General features: G+C 42.9%; 1 protein-coding gene across 1 annotated transcript in view; it reads right to left on the bottom strand.

The window, feature by feature from the left end:
* The window catches only part of tbx21 (T-box transcription factor 21), a 477,598-nt gene that overhangs the window by 339,326 nt on the left and 118,539 nt on the right, over positions 1-19,733 (bottom strand). The window lies entirely within an intron of this gene.

The following is a 19,733-nucleotide window of genomic DNA, read 5'->3' as shown; positions in this document are numbered from 1 at the left end:
TCACACCTGGTGAACCCCCCCCCCCCCCCCCCCCCCCCCACTCTATATTCAAAGATTTCATCCGTAAAAATCAAACGTGTTGTTTTAAACTAGCAGGAGGAAAGAATAACAACATGTTTCCTGTGCTTAGACTGTAAAAGAAGACACCAAAACAAGCCAAACAGGATTGATCCAACCAATCAGAACTGTGGACTGTGGACTTTTCAGCGCCCCGTGGTGAGATTTTATGCCACCGATGGCACACAAACTAATTCATACTTCTGTTTATGGGGTGAGCATCATGGTTGGTTCTTCAGTGTGACCAATGACCATTTGTGCTCAGGTTAATGTTAGGTCAATGGAGGAAACTGCAGGTCAGTTCAGTTGACATAATTAAAAAATCTGAAAAACCCTTGTATCACAACTCATCAGGAATCTCCAGATCATCTGGATTTGTATCAAATGAATTTAGTCAAATTCAGGGTCATGTCTCAGGCTGTTCTTAAACCTTCACAGACTGGTTGAATTAAGCGTAGCTTAATAAAACAAATAACAGCTCTCGATCTGTCACCTCTGTCACCACATCCAGTGATTTGCAACAGCTGTTCACCTCACTGCAACCTGTAGTCTTTTCAGATGTTTACAACCCAACATTAAGGGGAAAAAAGCCAAATATATTAATATCAGTACATGCATAAATCTTTATTTTAATGGACACTACATGTGTAGTTATTATGTTATATGTCAAATAATTAGTCCATAGTGACTAATTGTCTTCAGCCTTGTACTAATTTGTCCCCTGGTCCTTCCACTTGGCTCTACAGCTCCCACTTGTGAAATAAGCTGCCGTTTTAGTGGTTATCTAGCTGCCTAAATGGCCTCTATTGTCCTAGTTCAAGCACTAAATGACCAATATGCTATGATATACCAAAAAAAAGGGCACCTTATCTCTGTAAAATGGAGGGGTGGCCTCAAGGAGGGAGATGGGATTGGGTCTGGGCCTTACTCTAATTAGTACTGCATGCACAGAATTTAGTATTTTCCCAAATGTTTGGACATATTTCAACAACATAACCAAACAAATAAAACTAGTAGATTCATTTGGGATTTTTACAGAATTTAAGGAACAGAATAGTAAGGTATCCAGAGCACAAAAAACAGTAAGGAACTAAAAGATTATAGTGGAATGTTGGTGTAATGTCTGGTCTGAATGATAATATTCTTATCAATATCCACATCCTGCCAACTTAGACAGTTAGGGCACACAATATTTAGCATTTAAGGGTTTAGCTGAAAATTGGTTATTTTTCCCTCATTTAAAGTTATGTGGTGGTTCTAAATTGACCATCAATGTGGTTGTGTGTGTGAAAGATTATCCGTCTTTCTGTGTTAGCCCTGTGATAAACTGGCACCCAGTCCAGGGTTTGTCCCAATGCTCACTCAGCTAAACTGGGATCGGCTCCTGCCCCCCTAAACCTGATGAAGTGGACTTTACTAATGGACTTGTTTGAAACAGATTATACTCAGCCCCGGTTAAACACGAAAGAAACCAAGGTAACCAGCAAAATGACATCCAAAATGATTAAGTTGTGTTGTAAAAATTATGTATTTTAGCTATTTCTATTATCTGCTTCTAACCCTAACCAAGTAATGATATTTCCTTAACCCAACCGGTAAGTGACTAAAGTGTTTTACTAAAGTGTTATTGTGTTATTTACAAAGCATATGTTTGTTTCAGTCTCATATCACACAAAGGCCCTTAGTTGAAAGAGCAGCGCTCAGCTTCTCCGTCCCCTCCTTTGTCTTTAAACAGACTTTGTGGCTTGTTAAACAAAACACTTAAGAATGACGTCTCCTCTGAGGTGGAAAGCCGTATTGTGGAGTGCAAACAAACTACCTCTACGACCATTACAGTTAGAAGAGTTGTTGGTTAGTACAGTGACTCACATTTACATGTTTTATTAACTTGTCTGCTTAATAAAGTTTATATAAGGAGCTCCTGTTTAGTTTTCTTTCTCTTCAGGAGGGGGGTTAATAGTCCCACTTCAGGGCAGGGATACCAGCTATTAGCACAGGCTCTTCACAGTCTTCCCATTTGTTAGCATGTCCAGATCTGCTGATAATACACATGAACCTGTCTGGTTGGTTTAGGATATGCCACCTCATGCAAATTCATCTATATGAAAAAACCTGCTCCTTCAGTTGTATTATAAATATGCGGTTTTCCTCTGGAGCTACTGTTTTATCAATGATCGTGTATGCCGCTTATTTTGCTGCTGATGGACAAAGATGGCATGTCTGAAGATATGTGCCACATCAGAAGGCTCGTGCAGATGTGCCTAAGCAGAGATTAATCACTGCATGAGACAGCCAAGGTCAGCATGATGCCAGAAACCATTATAGTTCACTTCACTTTGTCTGGTGGTTGAGTGACTAAGAACCTTAATTACACCGTCTGCTAGCTTGGTTACTGCCCATTAATCTCGCAGTCATGGGATCGACCAGAATGGATGATGCCTTCCACAGAGCCAACAAGGTGTCACATGTACCCCAACAACATCGACCAGTCTCTCCTGTTCAAGTGAGATATCAGTTCGGTCAACCTCTGTGCCAACCTTTGCCACATTTTGAGTTTCATTCAGGACAGATGAACCCAGTACTCTGACAACACTGGCTAAGCCAGAGAATTTAAGATTTCTGATGGAATCAATCAGTCAACCGCATGGCATTTTGTGGTGGACATAGCATGTTTAAACTACAGGCGGTGGATCTGCCAGCCTATTTGTCTTTGTTTGCAAAGGATGTGCCTCACTTGATCCATATGGACAGATTAGATGAAAGGGATATTTTTTGGCTAGGTGCTAATTAGAGTCTTAACCCCGAGGGTTTATGAGATGCATTGTGCAAACAGACACACGCAGACTCATGCATGTAGACCACATGTGTGCCACGCTGATCCCGCCTGCCTTGCCTCACTTCTCGGAAGCCACAAGCAACGTGTCTCAACTGAGTGAGGGAGAAGCAGACGAAGAGACCTCCAGAGAGGCAGAATGCCGGGGGAATCTGCTGCAGGGGACGAGACGAGCATTGGAGCAGCAGCGAATGGCAGGGCTTGGCAGGTGCATGCCAAGACACGTTTGCATGGGGCCTCTACTGGCCTGGGGTGGTTTACAGCTTAGTTGGGGGTTTTCTCAATATCTAAACTGGGATGATGTGAAAGTATGATGGGCCACTGGAAACCACAGAAATGAAGCAGAGGAAACAAAGGGATTCCACCCCACACCTTGCTGAAGAGGCGACTATCACGCAATCAAGCCACTGTCAACAAAACATTTGAGTCATAGCACACCCGTGCAGGAAAAATATTGAAACAATCTCTGGTGTTTGGTTAGAAAAAATTTGTTAGCATGTCCAGATCTGCTGATAATACACATGAACCTGTCTGGTTGGTTTAGGATATGCCACCTCATGCAAATTCATCTATATGAAAAAACCTGCTCCTTCAGTTGTATTATAAATATGCGGTTTTCCTCTGGAGCTACTGTTTTATCAATGATCGTGTATGCCGCTTATTTTGCTGCTGATGGACAAAGATGGCATGTCTGAAGATATGTGCCACATCAGAAGGCTCGTGCAGATGTGCCTAAGCAGAGATTAATCACTGCATGAGACAGCCAAGGTCAGCATGATGCCAGAAACCATTATAGTTTCATTCAGGTAATTAATTTTAATTGCTTTCAACTTTTCTTGAAATAAAAGAGACAGAAAACATGTTTGCCATGCCTGTGTTTTAACATGCTTTCTGTGATGACAAGCTCGAACAGAAAAGGTTCTTCCACAAACTTGCACTTTTTATTGTGGGATACTGGACTCAAACTTCTTGTTTATTCATTGTCAAGTTTACAGTTTATGCCACCTGAAGATACAACTAGGTTTATTACTGAAATGCACATTTTTTTAGAAAATGTATGCGGTTTTGATGTTTATTGGTACGACATCCAAGGGAACAGTGTTGCCTGTGCAGACCAGGCAGACCAGGACTTGGCGGAGCCTTGGTAGACTACATGGTGCTGGAGGCGATGAGACAATAACGGGAGAACAACTGACGCTGATCAGATCAGAGCGCCGCTTTGGATGACCTCAGGACCACCGCAGGGCGCAACCCAATCATGGCAGGCGCAGTCTCTGACAGATGACTGCAGCGCATTGCCCCACCCCAATGCAAAAGTCTAACTATTGAACTTACAGTGAAAGAAAAAAATCCACCAACTTGTGTGCACTTTTGCTCTTAACATTTGGTTACCACCAAAATCCTATCTCCACTCTCATAGTTTTTTAACTAAAGTACTGTCACAGCAGGCTAACGGGTATCAATGTCTTCCAGTGGAAGTTATACTGAAACTTGAAGGTGAGTTGTTTTCCTTTCACAGCTGGTCTAATTGAATAGATGATCCAATAATCAGCTGTGCGCTACTTTTGTTGTTGACATGAGGTTTCAGAATGACACTGATACAGTCCAACAATTCTGCAAGTACATATAAAAGCTTTAGGATATGGCAATGAATGAGGAAAAATAAGTATTCTCAATCTCAAAAATCAAAAGTTAAAATGCTATTTTCTCTATTATATGTGCCATGCAGAGGTTTTAATTTTATAGCGCTCATCAATCTCTATTCAAGTTCTTGCTTTGAGTTAACCCAAGCGAAGGCAGCCACATTAGCTCATCTGCCAGTCCCAAACCCACAGCATCACTGAGTTCAAGTGTTGCTGACTTCACTTTGTCTGGTGGTTGAGTGACTAAGAACCTTAATTACACCGTCTGCTAGCTTGGTTACTGCCCATTAATCTCGCAGTCATGGGATCGACCAGAATGGATGATGCCTTCCACAGAGCCAACAAGGTGTCACATGTACCCCAACAACATCGACCAGTCTCTCCTGTTCAAGTGAGATATCAGTTCGGTCAACCTCTGTGCCAACCTTTGCCACATTTTGAGTTTCATTCAGGACAGATGAACCCAGTACTCTGACAACACTGGCTAAGCCAGAGAATTTAAGATTTCTGATGGAATCAATCAGTCAACCGCATGGCATTTTGTGGTGGACATAGCATGTTTAAACTACAGGCGGTGGATCTGCCAGCCTATTTGTCTTTGTTTGCAAAGGATGTGCCTCACTTGATCCATATGGACAGATTAGATGAAAGGGATATTTTTTGGCTAGGTGCTAATTAGAGTCTTAACCCCGAGGGTTTATGAGATGCATTGTGCAAACAGACACACGCAGACTCATGCATGTAGACCACATGTGTGCCACGCTGATCCCGCCTGCCTTGCCTCACTTCTCGGAAGCCACAAGCAACGTGTCTCAACTGAGTGAGGGAGAAGCAGACGAAGAGACCTCCAGAGAGGCAGAATGCCGGGGGAATCTGCTGCAGGGGACGAGACGAGCATTGGAGCAGCAGCGAATGGCAGGGCTTGGCAGGTGCATGCCAAGACACGTTTGCATGGGGCCTCTACTGGCCTGGGGTGGTTTACAGCTTAGTTGGGGGTTTTCTCAATATCTAAACTGGGATGATGTGAAAGTATGATGGGCCACTGGAAACCACAGAAATGAAGCAGAGGAAACAAAGGGATTCCACCCCACACCTTGCTGAAGAGGCGACTATCACGCAATCAAGCCACTGTCAACAAAACATTTGAGTCATAGCACACCCGTGCAGGAAAAATATTGAAACAATCTCTGGTGTTTGGTTAGAAAAAATTAGGTGTCAGGGATTACTCCTCTGCATCTTATTTTTTTTGAGTGTGCACAACTCCAGTCAAAGGGCGAGTAAAGGAATTATGTGCTGCCAGAAATATGTTGTCCTGCCTATTGTATGAGGTCATCATCATCACAGGGATTAGTGTGTAGTCTATGTGCAGGTGAGCTTTCTTTGTGTGATGGCCTCCGTTTCTCCAGGGGCACAAAATGCATCAGGTGACCTACTGAACCTTTGATCAAAACATGACATCTAATCTCAGTGCCTTTACAAAGATGGCCCACAGAAGATCATGACCAGAACCCATTCACAGGTATCTTAAGAGTGCTGATCTCCAACCTACTTGTCTTGCTGATGATAAAGAAAAATTAGAACCAAATAAGTTCCTGTTGTGGTTTATCCAATGTCTTGTCAAAATAGCTTATCGAAGCTGGTGCTTGTCTGTTCATGTCATGTATAAAATATATTTACTTTAAAGATAGTTTTGTTATTAGACTTCATTTCAAAAAATAATTCTGATATTGATACATTCTGATATTTAACACTTTAGACAAAATATTTTTTTCACATCACTACATTTGACAGCCACATTCACAACATACTTTCTGGCATTCAAAATGTATGAAGTGCAAACAAATCAAATGTATTTAGAACTTAACGTATAAAACATTTTGGCCACCATTTTCTTTTTAGTTGTGCAGAAAGATTTGTCAATTTTGCTGAGATATAAAAATCACAATACTGAGGCTTTTGAAACTTGCCCCATTAGGAGGAAAGTAGTTTGAAAGAACATTTAAAAGGCAATAAAATCCCACAATTGACTCCCACTGAATCCCACTGTGGGATGCCTGGGGCATCATCTCAAAAGGACATCATAGCACCTTGGAGCATATCTCTGGCCAAGCCAAACTAGAAGTAGTAATATTAAAATTACAAGTGTTAATATTAAAGAAGTAGTATTAAAAGTAGTAACATTCTAATAGATCAAAATTACATTAATCATGTGATTAAAAGAGGTTTTATGTTACTTTGATTGATCTCATATTTATGCAAGTTTATGTGTTTCTCACCTTGTGACTTGTTAAAGTTTTGAATAGATACAGCACTAAAATTTCAATATGATTTTATTTTGTATATGTAGCAATGTTTTGGCAAATACCGTAGCCTACATGTCATATAAAACAAACCGAGTATAAGTTTTGTTAAGATAGTTCATATTTATGTCACTTCCGGTCGCCATCTTTGTTTTTGTACGTGAACACACACTTACCTTCAAATCATGTGCCAGGCCAATAACTTTTGATGGATGTTAAGAGTTTGTGTAGGTTCGAGGATTCTGTGGGAAATCAGGAAATACCTTCACACTTGTGGTAAAGTCTCTCACCTATCTTTTTTGTTTCTCCCTTTAGTTTGGCTCGTCTGTACATTATAGAGAGACAATGTAGAGAATGTAGCCGTTAGCATCGGAGCTAACTCAACCGTTAACGTTATCTGTGTGATTTGAGTGTTTTGTTTGCTTTGACAAGGAACGATGGCATGGTATCAGTTAATCTTAATTATATATTAGCTGGGTTTCCATTTACTAGCATAATAAATATAAAGAAATCTTTTAGAAAGCGGCATTAAGAAAGAAAGCAATAAATAAAAATAACCAGACACATCTATTGGCTTATTTGAAGCAAAAAAACAAGGTTGGGTAATGTTGACAGAGGGTGGTGGCGTTAAGCTACATTACTCATGGTTGTAGTTCAGTAGAAGAAGTTGTCGTAACTGGAAACTCTGGAAATTCTCTTAAATAGATGGGATATAATGTACTATGATATTGTCAATCAGCAGCTGACAAGTGATGTCATTTTAATCTTTGCCAGTTCAGACACAATGTGCCAAAGTCTTTTCATGCCTCATGATGTATATCAAGTCTATTTTGAAACCGGCAAAAACCACATCAAGCGAGTGTATAAACTTTTTTCACATTTGTGGAAGTTGTTTTTTCTTTATTTTTACCATTCCTTCCCATCTTTCTTATTCCCATCTTCTAAATTTGAATAAAAAATGGTTGTGGCAACCCGAACTTTGACTGCCAAATGGATATATTAGAGTTAAAAGCACAATATTTCCATCTAAAATCCAGTGGACTGTGGATATCCAGAGTTTATATTGTGTGTGTATGTGTAGCTTACAGATATGAGTTTCCACCACTGGTTTTGTGGATGGTAAAAATTATATGGATTCTCTAAGTCAATTCAAAGGTTATCAGCAGTTTTTGTCAATCAATTCCATCATGTGCTATTACTAATATAATGTTGGAAGAGTCATGAATTACATCTGGGTTCATAGTTAAACACCATTTTTATCACGTTGATGGCGGCACGTACAGTTCTGTACTTGTATGGTTTATGCTGTGCAGTCATTGTAACTGTCGATGTGTCCTTCTTGCAGGATGCTGAAAACTGCTGATACAAAATGGGAATGTCTCCACGCTGCTGTTACCTGTTCAACTGGAAAGGTATGACTGTATATACATTAATCTACTCCTTATTTAGAGAGGGCGACAGTGAAGATTTTATTTTGATCCAGCGGACTTATTGTAGCAGAGAGCAAAGTGCTGAGAGAAAACTTTTGTGTTGATGTCTAACACAAAACCAAGCTAAGATCCACCTGCAAACCACATTAATATTTGGACCAGTATTTCTTTGATGTAAACAAACAGAGTAGTGGGATTATTTCTAAATTCTGGGAGTTACTTTAATCAAAGCAGTAGAATACTTGGATTTTCTATCAATCTCATGAATCAAACCTGCCATCTCTCATGTGTCATTTGGAAAGATTAACATTCAAATAAATTAGTTCTTGAATCTGAATTTTATATTTTCTTTTGTCTTTTAGTGTTTGAAGTCAGAATAAAACAAATAAATGTGTTGGTAACCACCACCAATAATAGGCTTCAAAGTAACTCCATAATGATCAGTGTTATATGCTCTGAGATGCTGAGGGGTTGTCTGCCAGATCTCAGATCGGATTTAACCAAACTGCTGAGATGTGAAATCACCAAAATACGCTGCAGATAAGTGATATTTCACTAAGTCACCAATATTGTTAAGTTGTGCAGTTTAAACTCCCATGAGATGATATCTTGCCAAGCTGAGATGTAGCCTAGATGTGAGCATGCTAATATGGAAGGGAAGGAGTCAGTGTGGCCATGTTTCAGCAGTGTATCCGTTAATCCCTGCTTTTTCTGTAAAGACTTTGTCAAACTGATAGGGGGAAATGAGGCAGATGTTAGTGGGGATCCTCAACTCTCTAAATCTCTGTTTCTGCACAAATTCAATCCACCAGCCGTCCACTGACCAGCATATCCTGTAACTGCGGTTCTCTCAGTCTGTGCATAGCCTTTTTACCTCTGCAGCATGGGACTGGCTCTTTACAGAATTAATCCACTAAAAAACACAATTCAGGATCACTGACTTGGCCTTTCATCCAGCTGGATGCAAATTAATCCAATTTTCATCTAAAAATTCCATAACAACTTAAGTAGGATGTCTAAGTTCTACAAATTCAATATTTAGAAAGATGAAGAGGGACTACGGCCAGATGTGGAGCAAAAAAGCAGTGAATCGGATAAATCAAATGTAATTTGTCATTTGTTTCTCAGCAGTTACAGTCCTAAGCAGAACACTCCACCTCACAGCTTTGCTCCCATACCTTCATGCTGTCATTAACTGGTGTCTACACACTTTTTGCTTAGAGGTTGTAGCCCCCAAAAACAGTGCAAACTTGGCAGAATATCACGAAAAAAGTGTTTTAAAAATATCATCAGAGGGCAGAGTTTATGCTTCTAAATCTCCCGCTTTTAGAGTTTTATTCGACATGATTGAGGGGGATTAATCTTGGATCAGATGTGTGTTGTTGTCTGCTTAGTGCGTATTTAAAAGTGCAGCTAAATGGGCATTGAAAGGATTCAGCCTGTACAAACAGATTTGACACTGGCATCAGATTTGATAAAATGCGGTAGTATTTCATTGTGTTTGCCCAAGGCAATTATTGATGACGGGTGCCAGTTGCAATGAACCGTGTCTGAATAAGTTCTTTTAAAGAGCCATTAATGTCAGCTTATGCTGGGTTTGTGCCCAAAGACCTGAGTCCCAGGTGTGCTCTTCTGGGAGCTCCAGGGATCTTGAGAAACTTCGCAGTAGCAGATTGTAAAAACATTGTTTGCGTTAAACTCTAATCCACCTCCAGTTTACCTCTTTGTGCTGATGCCACAGCTCGACTTGTCAGATTTGCCTGGAGGATGTCATGTTGTTTGATGAGGCTCTTGCTGAGCGGAAGGAAGCAATGTGCATTGAAAACGCTGCCATCAGAATCTCTTTTAGAAATCCCATAACGGAATCCATGTTGAGATAAAGACACTCGAAAGAGAATAAGTGGGACAAGGAAAGTTGCTGGCATTGCCCAAGGATGAGACTTTTCCTGGTGGAGGCTGGAATGTGTCTGTGTTTTGTTGTCTTCAACAGCTCCTGGCTGATCAGATAAAAAAAAATCACAGGACCCCAGAAAAATGTTCCAATCTGTTCTTCCCCTCCACCTCCTTTCCATCTTTCTTTTGCAAAGAGCGTGCAGCCGGTATAAGAAACCCCTACAGTCACAGGTTTGTAGATGTGAGCGGGGAGACTGAACAGGGTGTAAACTTGTGAACCTGCCTGTCAGGAAGAGAATGAGGGCAGCAGCAGCTCTGCTAAGAGGCTTCACTGGAGAGTACAAGGCACTGACAAATGCACATCAGAGTGGAAGCCTGCTGTCTGCGTCTGTCTGTCAGCGGACACAACAGAGTCTAAGCTGCTGTCTTGAAAGGACTGAGCTCGACTGAGCGAGAGTCCTCTGGGACTGTGTGAATGAACCACAACTCAAACAATACATTGTTCTTTGCCCCTGTTCTTAGGAAGCAGCTTGCTGGCAGTGCCTCTTGAATCGCTAGCGACAATGCATCTGATGTAAACCATAACTGGTAACGGATTGTTTGGAATCTTTTGTTTGTCTCAAACATTTTGTGGAAATCTCTACCACCATATTGTGTCTACAAAAGCAATTAAAAGATTAATTGATGTTGACTGTCTTGTGGTTGATTGATTGAAATAAAAACAGAGGGGGTGGGGACGGCATTCTTGGCAGTAAACATGGTTTAGACAGATTGCACGGAAGCAGCACCACAATGTGACAGCCTACAGTGGTTAGGAGATATAACCCTCCTTCTGATGAGCCGCTGTAACAGGACCCTTTCTTTTTGGCAGCGTCTAGCATGCATGTTTTGGACTGTCTTTCTATCTCTGCTAAGTTTGTCTTTCAGTTAGCAGAATTACTCAAAGGTTATGTATTAATTTGCATGAATGTTTTGCCTAAGGCCTGGAATCTCCCAACTTAGAAGTGAAACATTTTCATACCGATCCAAATCTGGATCTGGACTTTGTTTATTAAGTGCTGATGGAGGCATGCGATCTTGGACTGCTTTTGTTCACTCCAGTATCTCTCAGAACCACTGAGTTACTGAAACTGTTCTAAAATTTCTAAAAGTTGGATTCACCAGGATGAATGTGCGGTTTGCTCTGTGTTGGGGACTGCTGTGGAGCTACTGGAGCTGATTTTGGAAAGAAGAATGTTGCACAAGTAACCACAGTTAATGAACAATACTACACACCCTTTAAACAACAGGGTTCAGTCAGAGGCTTCTTCAGCTCTGCTGTGACCACCTGTACAAGAGGTCATTCAGCAGCAAAAGGTCTACTCAGCGGCTCTTAATCATGATGCTTTACCCATCTAATCCAGAGAAGTGGAGGGATAGTCGCCCCTCTTTCCCACATGCATCTGTTAGTTGGGCTGACCTGGTCAGCGACCTCAGGGCTTTCCCTGAACACAAGGCGTACAGGTGTGAGCCGCACATCTTCGTCACTGACCCAGCGTGTCAGAGAAATTGCTTTCTGCTAATAATTAACCCTGTAACAGCCCATGAAGGTGAGATCAGCCTGCTAATAAAGACCTGAAATAATGTGTGTGTGTGTGTGCGCGCTCTGCCACACGTGTCCTCTGATTATGTCTTTGCCCCTGGCTGTTGCCGTTTTCCCTTTGAGGAACTGTCCTGGCCTGTGTTTTAGTGCAGCTAATAGCTGTGCACCAGGGAACTTTGTCATTTCCTACAAGAGCACGCTGCATGTCCTTTGATGGTGGGTGAAGATTAGGACTCGCCTTGGCTGCTTTGAAATACCAGCCTCCTTTGAACCTCTCACCTAGCTTGGGTTTGACTGGATAGTGTCATCCCACATGTTTGTTCTTTGAAACAAGTCCAGTGTGTTGGATCAGCACATAGAGCAACCTGCCACAGACTAAAGACTGTTGCATCTTTAGTTTAAGCAGTTTTGACTGAAAGATTCTAGCAGGATTTTGCCATATTGATGACATGTGTCACAGTCTTCCAGCTTTTGAGGAGCTGCGTCCCTGTTATGTATGTTCCCAGCACAGAAGTCACTCGCTGTGGAGTTTCTCTTCAGCCTCAGCCCAAACTTGCTTTTCAGTCTGGCCTTACGGCAACCCTCAGCCATTCACAGCGAAAACCCTAAAGTTTAGTATAAATTACATTCTTTTGGTCCTCCCAGCTCTTTTCTTAACCCTCCAGCCTGAGAATAATACCTGGACATCCTTGATCTTTTCACACCAGACAGCAGACAGAGGATTTGCTCGCTGTGAGTAAGTGACCCCTTTGCCAACGTTAGGGGTTTTGGGATTGAGGACGGGTGGAGGGCGGTGGGGGTGTCACAGTCAGATAATGACATTCCTGAGACCAGGAGATGGACTCTAGAGCCGTGTTTAAGCCACTCAGGTTGAACTGGAAAAGCCTGTGCATAGACGGGGCAGTTTGGTGTATAGCTTAGTGCGAGATCCTCCAAGAGGCATGTCATTGATATTATTAAAGCCTCTGAGAGCAGATGCAGTTTTAGCCTGGATGTTGTTCTGTAGCTTATTCTTGCTCCCAGTTTTAATTAGGCCACATTGGAATCTTACTCTGAGCCTACTTTAATAAAGTATTTGCTTTTATTCTACCAAATCTAATTTGAGACTTAGGTAAATGCTTTCAACCTGAATTTGTAGCTGGGCCTGAATATTAACTAACAGTCACTGCTTTTTCCTCTCCCAGACAGCCGGTAGGGTTTCACCTGAACAGCAGTCAGACAAAGCTCTGTTGAGGTATATATCGAATGAAACAATGGTTTATAATTTCGTTCATCTGCAGCAGTCTGACTTTTTTTTTTAGTACAATTTGCAATTTAAATCTCTTTCCGTCATTTCCCTTCTCCTTCCTACCTGCTCCTTGTTTTTCATTTCTTTCTCTTTCCCTGAAAAAGCAACGTCGCACGTTTAAGGTCACGATAATGAGCACAAGGCATTTTTAAATGCGTCTGCCTTCTCATGAGGACCTAAGAGCAGTGGGGATAGCAGGAGGATGAAGAAAATAATGTTTATTGGATTTAAGCGTCTGAAGCTTGATGAATTGTTCGGTGGGTGAGTCTTTGCTGAAAGTGACTGTCATCATTCACTTAAAACCATCACTGTTCATGCAAGAAACACAAACGGCTGACAGACCGGCTTAAGCTGTTCTGAAAATAGATGAAACGTTAAGCCGCACAAGCTCGTTACAATATCAGGACTGATCCTGAACAATCTTTGCGTTAAATAAGAGAAGCATGGTGAAGACACCAACTTCATGCTCAACTTCATGCTTTAAGACGGATAGATAATTAGTTTCAGACCTCACAGAAAGAATGACAGTGCTGCATAATTGGACAAGATGTGTGAAATATGACTCACATCCTCTGAATCCTTAATATTACTCACAGTGAATATAAGCATTAGTTTCCTAACATCCTTGCATATTGAAAAAGCTATTTACAGCCCCGGCTTTCCTCCCCAAATCCACCTGATTAGTTTGCTGTGCCTTTTCTCCTCTCCTACACCTCATCTCCCTCCGTGCATATGTGCATATCACTGGAGTTATTTATGCTCTGTTTTGTTTTCAACACCCCATCTTGTAAAAGCAAGGCTGCCAGGCATGAAGCACTCAAAACTCCTCTTCCCTCCAACCCGTCCCGCCTTGGCTGGAGAATTTATGGCCAAGTCATCGCCCCTGAGACAGAAGCTGAGAAGAGCCTGCTCGGGCCCTCGCTGAAACTCGGCACCCTTTTCTTTGACGGACCACCTCATTTAGTCTCCTTTTAGACATCCTCGATACTGCGGGATGATGCCGCTGACAGCACAGTTTGACGCCCATTCTGCAGCAGCTGCACAGTCACCTGAAGCTACGGCCCGGTGTTTCATCTTTACATCCCCCGCAGTAACCCCCTACCCCAGCCTGTGCTTCAAAATTTGTTACCCAAATCAAAGGTAGCCTGCATTGTTGAGGTTTGAACATTATACCAGTGTCATGTAAGCTCCTTGAAGAGAACAGCTGCAGGTAATTCACATGGAGAGAAGCCCGAGCTCTTTGTCACTGTTGTCTTAAGGCTGTCGCTGAAGCCAGGAGTGGGTGTAAAGTCCTCTTTGCCATTAACACTTCAGCCCTGTGGCCTGTGTGCTTGGCAGCTGTCTGCTCTGTAAATGAAACCAGAAGATGCTCGCGGTTTGGACAGCACTACGGTGGGACCACATGCTAGTTGGACTACTAAAGTGCAGTAGCTCTGACAAGTATTGTATTGTGTGCCAAAAGAGCTTTGTCATAGGTCTACGCAAATATCTCCAAAATAGAAGCTTTATGTTACAAAAGAAGATCAGGAACCATGAGGTCAGCTGCATGTAGCTGAATCTGTAATGAGATAAACCTCTAAATTTCAGTTGGTGGTGCCAAAAGCGATCTTGGATAATTTAACAAAGAGTAAAACCCTGCGGCACTTTAACATATTGTCTCCTGACAAATCCGTTGTGGAGGGGGTGCATTGGACAACAAATGAAAAGCAAAATATGCTGAACTGATTTAAAAAAAAAAAAAAAAAAAAAAAAAAAGAGAAATTTCAGTACAGCTGCTACCCCGTGATGGACAGCAGATTTGTTATGTCTCTTTTAAATCTTGCAAAACTTTGTCGCTGCGAGTAAATTAGTGTGATCGACAATCCAGATCAACTTCACGGCGTGTTTGAGGGGGGCCGGCGGCCCGAAAGTGCCGCATACTAGACAAAACAAGATGATGGTGGTGTTGTGAGTCTTGAGTGTTATATTTACAAAGACCGGCTCAAATTTATGTGGTTGTTTTTCTGTCAATAAGCTGATCAAGGTTGAGAAAAATGTTTTTTTTTAATTTGATAACATCAGTTTAGTCTTTGAAGGATAAATCAGCGATGGAGCTTTAACTCCTGTGTGTAAATTCCCAATAAGTCTTTCATCACCTGCTGTTAAATTCAGTTCAATGACATATTTTGAGTTAAATGAAAAAAAAAAAAGTATTAATAGTTCCCAAACTAAAAAAAGCTCATCCTCTTTGCATCACAACATACTCCAGTGTGATAAATGGACCTGAGAGCAGAGGGGGAAAAGAACGGCAAGCCTTTTCCGTTGCACTAGTATTTGAGGTTAAGATTCTTTGGACTGGACCGGAGAACATTTTTCCACGCAGTCAACTGAAAGTGCACATTCTGCCCTCTCAGAAATGATCATTTGACCAAAAAGGCTGTCTTTCTCTATTTGGCTCTAGGGTCTGATGCTGAAACTGTGGATTTGTACTCACCACCAGATGGGATAGCCTCCAAGCACCCGTGAGCTGGACAACCACACACACATCAAATATCCAATCAGATACAAATCCATGAGGTAAGCCTTGTAGTGTGTGACAGGGTAAATGATCAATACATAGAACTTCCAGAAGGCAATGAAGAAGAGTTTCCAGGAAGAGAAGCTTGAGGGCTGCTTGATTGTTGGATGAAGGGAAAATTAGAATGATATTTAAGAAAAAAAGATCTTCCTCCTGTTTTCTCCCCTTCTTTGAGTCGGGCCAGGAAAGTGTGTCTGTCTCCTAGTAGTTAAGAGAATAAGTGTCTCTTCCACACATGCACACGCTCCTACCCGTCCTCTCCTTCCCTCCCTCTCTCTGAGGTTCTTCCCTAAGGTAGATATCTTTTTCTCTCTCTCTACTTTTTTCTCCCTCAGGATGCCTCATCCACAGGCCCAATATTAAAGTGGGGGGAGGCAAGGGGGGTGTGGGGTGAGGTTTGGAGATGTCAGCTGGCAAGCCAATCACAGGAGATGGCCTTAGGTTACGAAGAAAAAATTATTATTCGTTCCCATCTGTCAATCACACGCCACCCCCTGGTAATGTGGAAAAGAAAGGAAAGAGTGAAAAGAGGGAGGGAGGGAGGGAGGTAAATGAGAGGGAGGGACACATGAAATAAGGTACAGTGGAGTTGTTACTCAACTTGTTTAAACCGTGATCTTTGGAAGAAAAAAAAAATCCTCAAAGTGGCTGGAGGCAGGTGATGAAGGCCAACTTCTCCAAAGGCTTTACAGTTCTGGCTGACATACTGATATTTAGGGTTGTGCCCTGACTAATTGATCCGGAAATAAGTACACGACGACACTCACGTCAACACACGCATAACCTCTGACCTGCTCACCGTCACATATACAGTGAATTTTCTAAATTGTTGTCCGCCCACCCCAACAGGGGAGGACATAAAAGGGACCACAATAAAGCCATAAAGTGCGGCGGTGGCTGGGCCAGGCATGCAAGGGTTATATGCTCCAGCGGCCCAAAGGCGACACATTTTACATCAATACTATTGTCATTCCGATGGGCTGTGGGGCAAGCAGCCGTGGGACAGGGGGGAGGAGGGGAGATAGCGAAGGAGGAGGGTAGGACACTTGTGATGGACTTAGCCTGAAGTAAGCACGCATGTGATAAACATACGAGGAAACAGATCAGGACAAATGCAAACAAGATACCCCGGCGAAGATCAAAGAAAGGCAGTTGTAGTGATAGTAATCTAGTTGGGAGTTTTGTGTCAAAGGATTATCAGTGAGTTAGCTTGGACCAACAATGATGTGACCACCACAGGAGACCCTTATGAAGGGGTTCATTCGTATAAATTTCTTCTTTTTCTCCCTTTGGATCGGATAGCTGCATGATTCTACAGCCTGTTATTGTCACCAGTAACATGAAAAATGTTGCAAAGTAGCTTTGATTAACTGATCAGAAGAGAGAAATGTGCTGGTAAATGTGGATATCCGCCTTAGAAAAGTTTGATCCCAACAATCAGAAAACAAAGTGTATTGATTTCATCCGTATTCAGAGCAGACTCTAACTGACTTAATTCCAGGAGCACACATATTAATGCTTGCACCTGAGCCTCAGTGTGCTTATTTCATTGTTTATGATGCCACCAGAAGTAACCGTAGACAATCTTTTCGTCAACATAAGTGCTGTGACTTTTTAAAGCAAATTTTTCGTGCAATAACCGCATTAATACCTCACTGAGTGCCTCCGATGTGCTGCCTGTGATTGTTGCCTTTCTGCTGAGGATCTCTGGGCCATGAATGAGCTCGGTGGATTGAGGGGGCTGGAAGGTTGCTCAGCAGGGGCTGAGAAGAGGTTGAGCGCCCACCGCAGGGAAAGAGCCCGGTGACCAAAGTCTGGAGGTCAGTAGTGGAGTGCCCCCCGTCACCCGCCCACTCTGTGTTTTATTTCTCCTTAACAAAGAAGTTAGGGAAACAGGCAGTGATTGAGCAGCACTCGACCTACCGGCCTGTTTGTGGGAAGGCGTCGGGATCTGTGGGGAGGGGGTAAATATGACAATAACTGATAGCTATCCCAGCAAAACATGAATATGAAGCCTTCTCTCAAGCCAGTTGGGGTGGGGAGTCTTCTACATTACACCAGTAAAGATGATTTTTAAGTGCCTTGAGTCAAGATGCGGTATGTCACGGTGGTGCTGACAATGAGGCAGGTCTGTTTTCGGTTATGAACATTGTCGTGTGTTACGGCATCATCAGAAATGTGCCTAGCTCAGCTCTGGGATTTGGATGACAACTGTTGTGTAGGAGCAATAGACAGTGTGCAAGGCCAGGGATGGATTAGGGGAATGTGACAGTGGTCTAATTTATGAGTTCAGGCAAAGGAATCAGTCTGCGGTCTGAATCTGAACAACATTGAAACCACGTTTCCCAGGTCGAGGCCACAAGTGCAGCGCGAACTGTCTGAAGAGGCAGAAGCAACGAAGGCCAAAAGCATCGGGAGCTGATCATGAAATATGACTCAGGAACACTTGTGGTGGTGTTTTGAGTGGTGGTGCTTTGTAGAAATAGCTGCAAAGGAAGACCACAGTCTGTATGTCTGCATCAGTAGGTGCACAGGAGGGGGAGGCACACACTGAGGTCCCCTACCGGGCTGGTTTCTACGGTGACCTGAGAAAGGCCGTAACCAGGTCCGGCTCTTTCTCAGGCCTAATCAGCGTATTACCACAAAGAAGGACATGTGTTAAGCCCCCCTCCCATCTGACTACCCTTCCTTCTCAATCCGAGCAGCATGGCTGGACACAGGCAGCCAATAAAACCAGGATTAAGAGGGTATCTACACACACTAGGCTGTAGCGAGAAAGTTTCTGAGCACGCCCAATCCCGCCCTGTTCCCTTCTCAAACTCCTTTTCATCATTCTTCTCTGTCGCTCGTTGCTTCCATCTTTGACTTTATTTCACTTGTTTCCACGTTTATATCCGCGCTTTGCCTCTTCCATTCACAGCTCTTACCGTGTAAGCTCCCCACACAATGCAGCATCCAGAAATTACTCATTTTGTTGGAGTAGTTCCGCAGATTCCCGTCTTGCCCACCTCCCTTGTTATACTTTGGATCCTGTGCTTTTTGCTGTTGTGATAATGGGACGTGCTTCATCACAGCGACAAAGCAGTGCATGTGTTTGGCTGTGTATGTGGAAGAAAGAATTTATGCATCTGCAATCTTTCAGGATGCTTCACTTTAAGTGCGAGATGGAAACCTTCCACTTTTTAGACCATGAAACTGATTTTCTTTTGCCTCCGTGTGAGGAGTTATTCCCTGATTAATTAATACCTGATGGTAATTGCAATAAAGTCCAGCTGTGCAATACGTTTTGTCTGTACAGGAAGTAAATTGTGTTTACTGTCAAAATTCGTCTGGAAACTTTTGGCAGTCATATGCCGCTCAGTGGCTGAGACGCTGCCTGCTCATCTCAGAATACTTGCTAATGTGTCCTGGAAATGGAGCAGTGTTAAAGATTAATACCAAAGCCTTTGTCCAGACTTTTTCAAACAGGGGACAAAGATGACAAGAGCTCAGCCCCCAAATAAATCTTTTTCATTAGAGCAGCAAACACTTCATCCCTCGACTGTGTGAGGGACGCTCAGTTAGTGTGTGAGCTGCTCAGCATAAAGCCTAAACCCGCGGCGGTCTTCAGCCGGACACTGAGGCCGCCTAATTAAAGGGCACTTAAGCCCTACAATGTGTGGCGGCGCAGGTTGGAGATGGTGGGGGTCCCACCGAGAGGGACAGAATTCGTGGCACTCGTAAACAAGGGAGTCCAGGACAGAGGGACATAAGAGGGCTATGTGCCAGAGACTTTGTTCACACAAGATGAAGAGTCAACAGCCTCCCCATCCCTCACCCCTCCTTATCCATCTCCCCTAATAATCAGCTTCTTCAGAGAAGCTGCAAACACAATGCCATCCTACTCCCCTCCTCTTGCTCTCAATCACTGTTGGGACAATGAGGGGACCCCCCCACCCCACCACCTTCGCCATCCTTCACCATCCTTCTGCCCCTCCCCAACCCCCAAACAGACACTTCTTTTATTGAAATTCTTTGGTGTTCTAATCCTCAGCTTCCTCCAGGGGCAATAATGGACTCCCTGCGTCAGCCTTTTCCAGCGAGGCTGTCATCCAAGCCTGCCTGGGTCACAAGTCCACCCCTCCTATTGGAGAAAAATGCCCCAGCAGTG

Source organism: Leuresthes tenuis, unplaced genomic scaffold (genome assembly GCF_036924035.1).
Source record: "Leuresthes tenuis unplaced genomic scaffold, fLeuTen1.0.hap1 SCAF_20, whole genome shotgun sequence".
Lineage (NCBI taxonomy): Eukaryota > Metazoa > Chordata > Actinopteri > Atheriniformes > Atherinopsidae > Leuresthes > Leuresthes tenuis.
The sequence above is the reverse complement of the archived record's forward strand: the minus strand, read 5'-3'. Positions and strand labels throughout refer to the sequence as shown.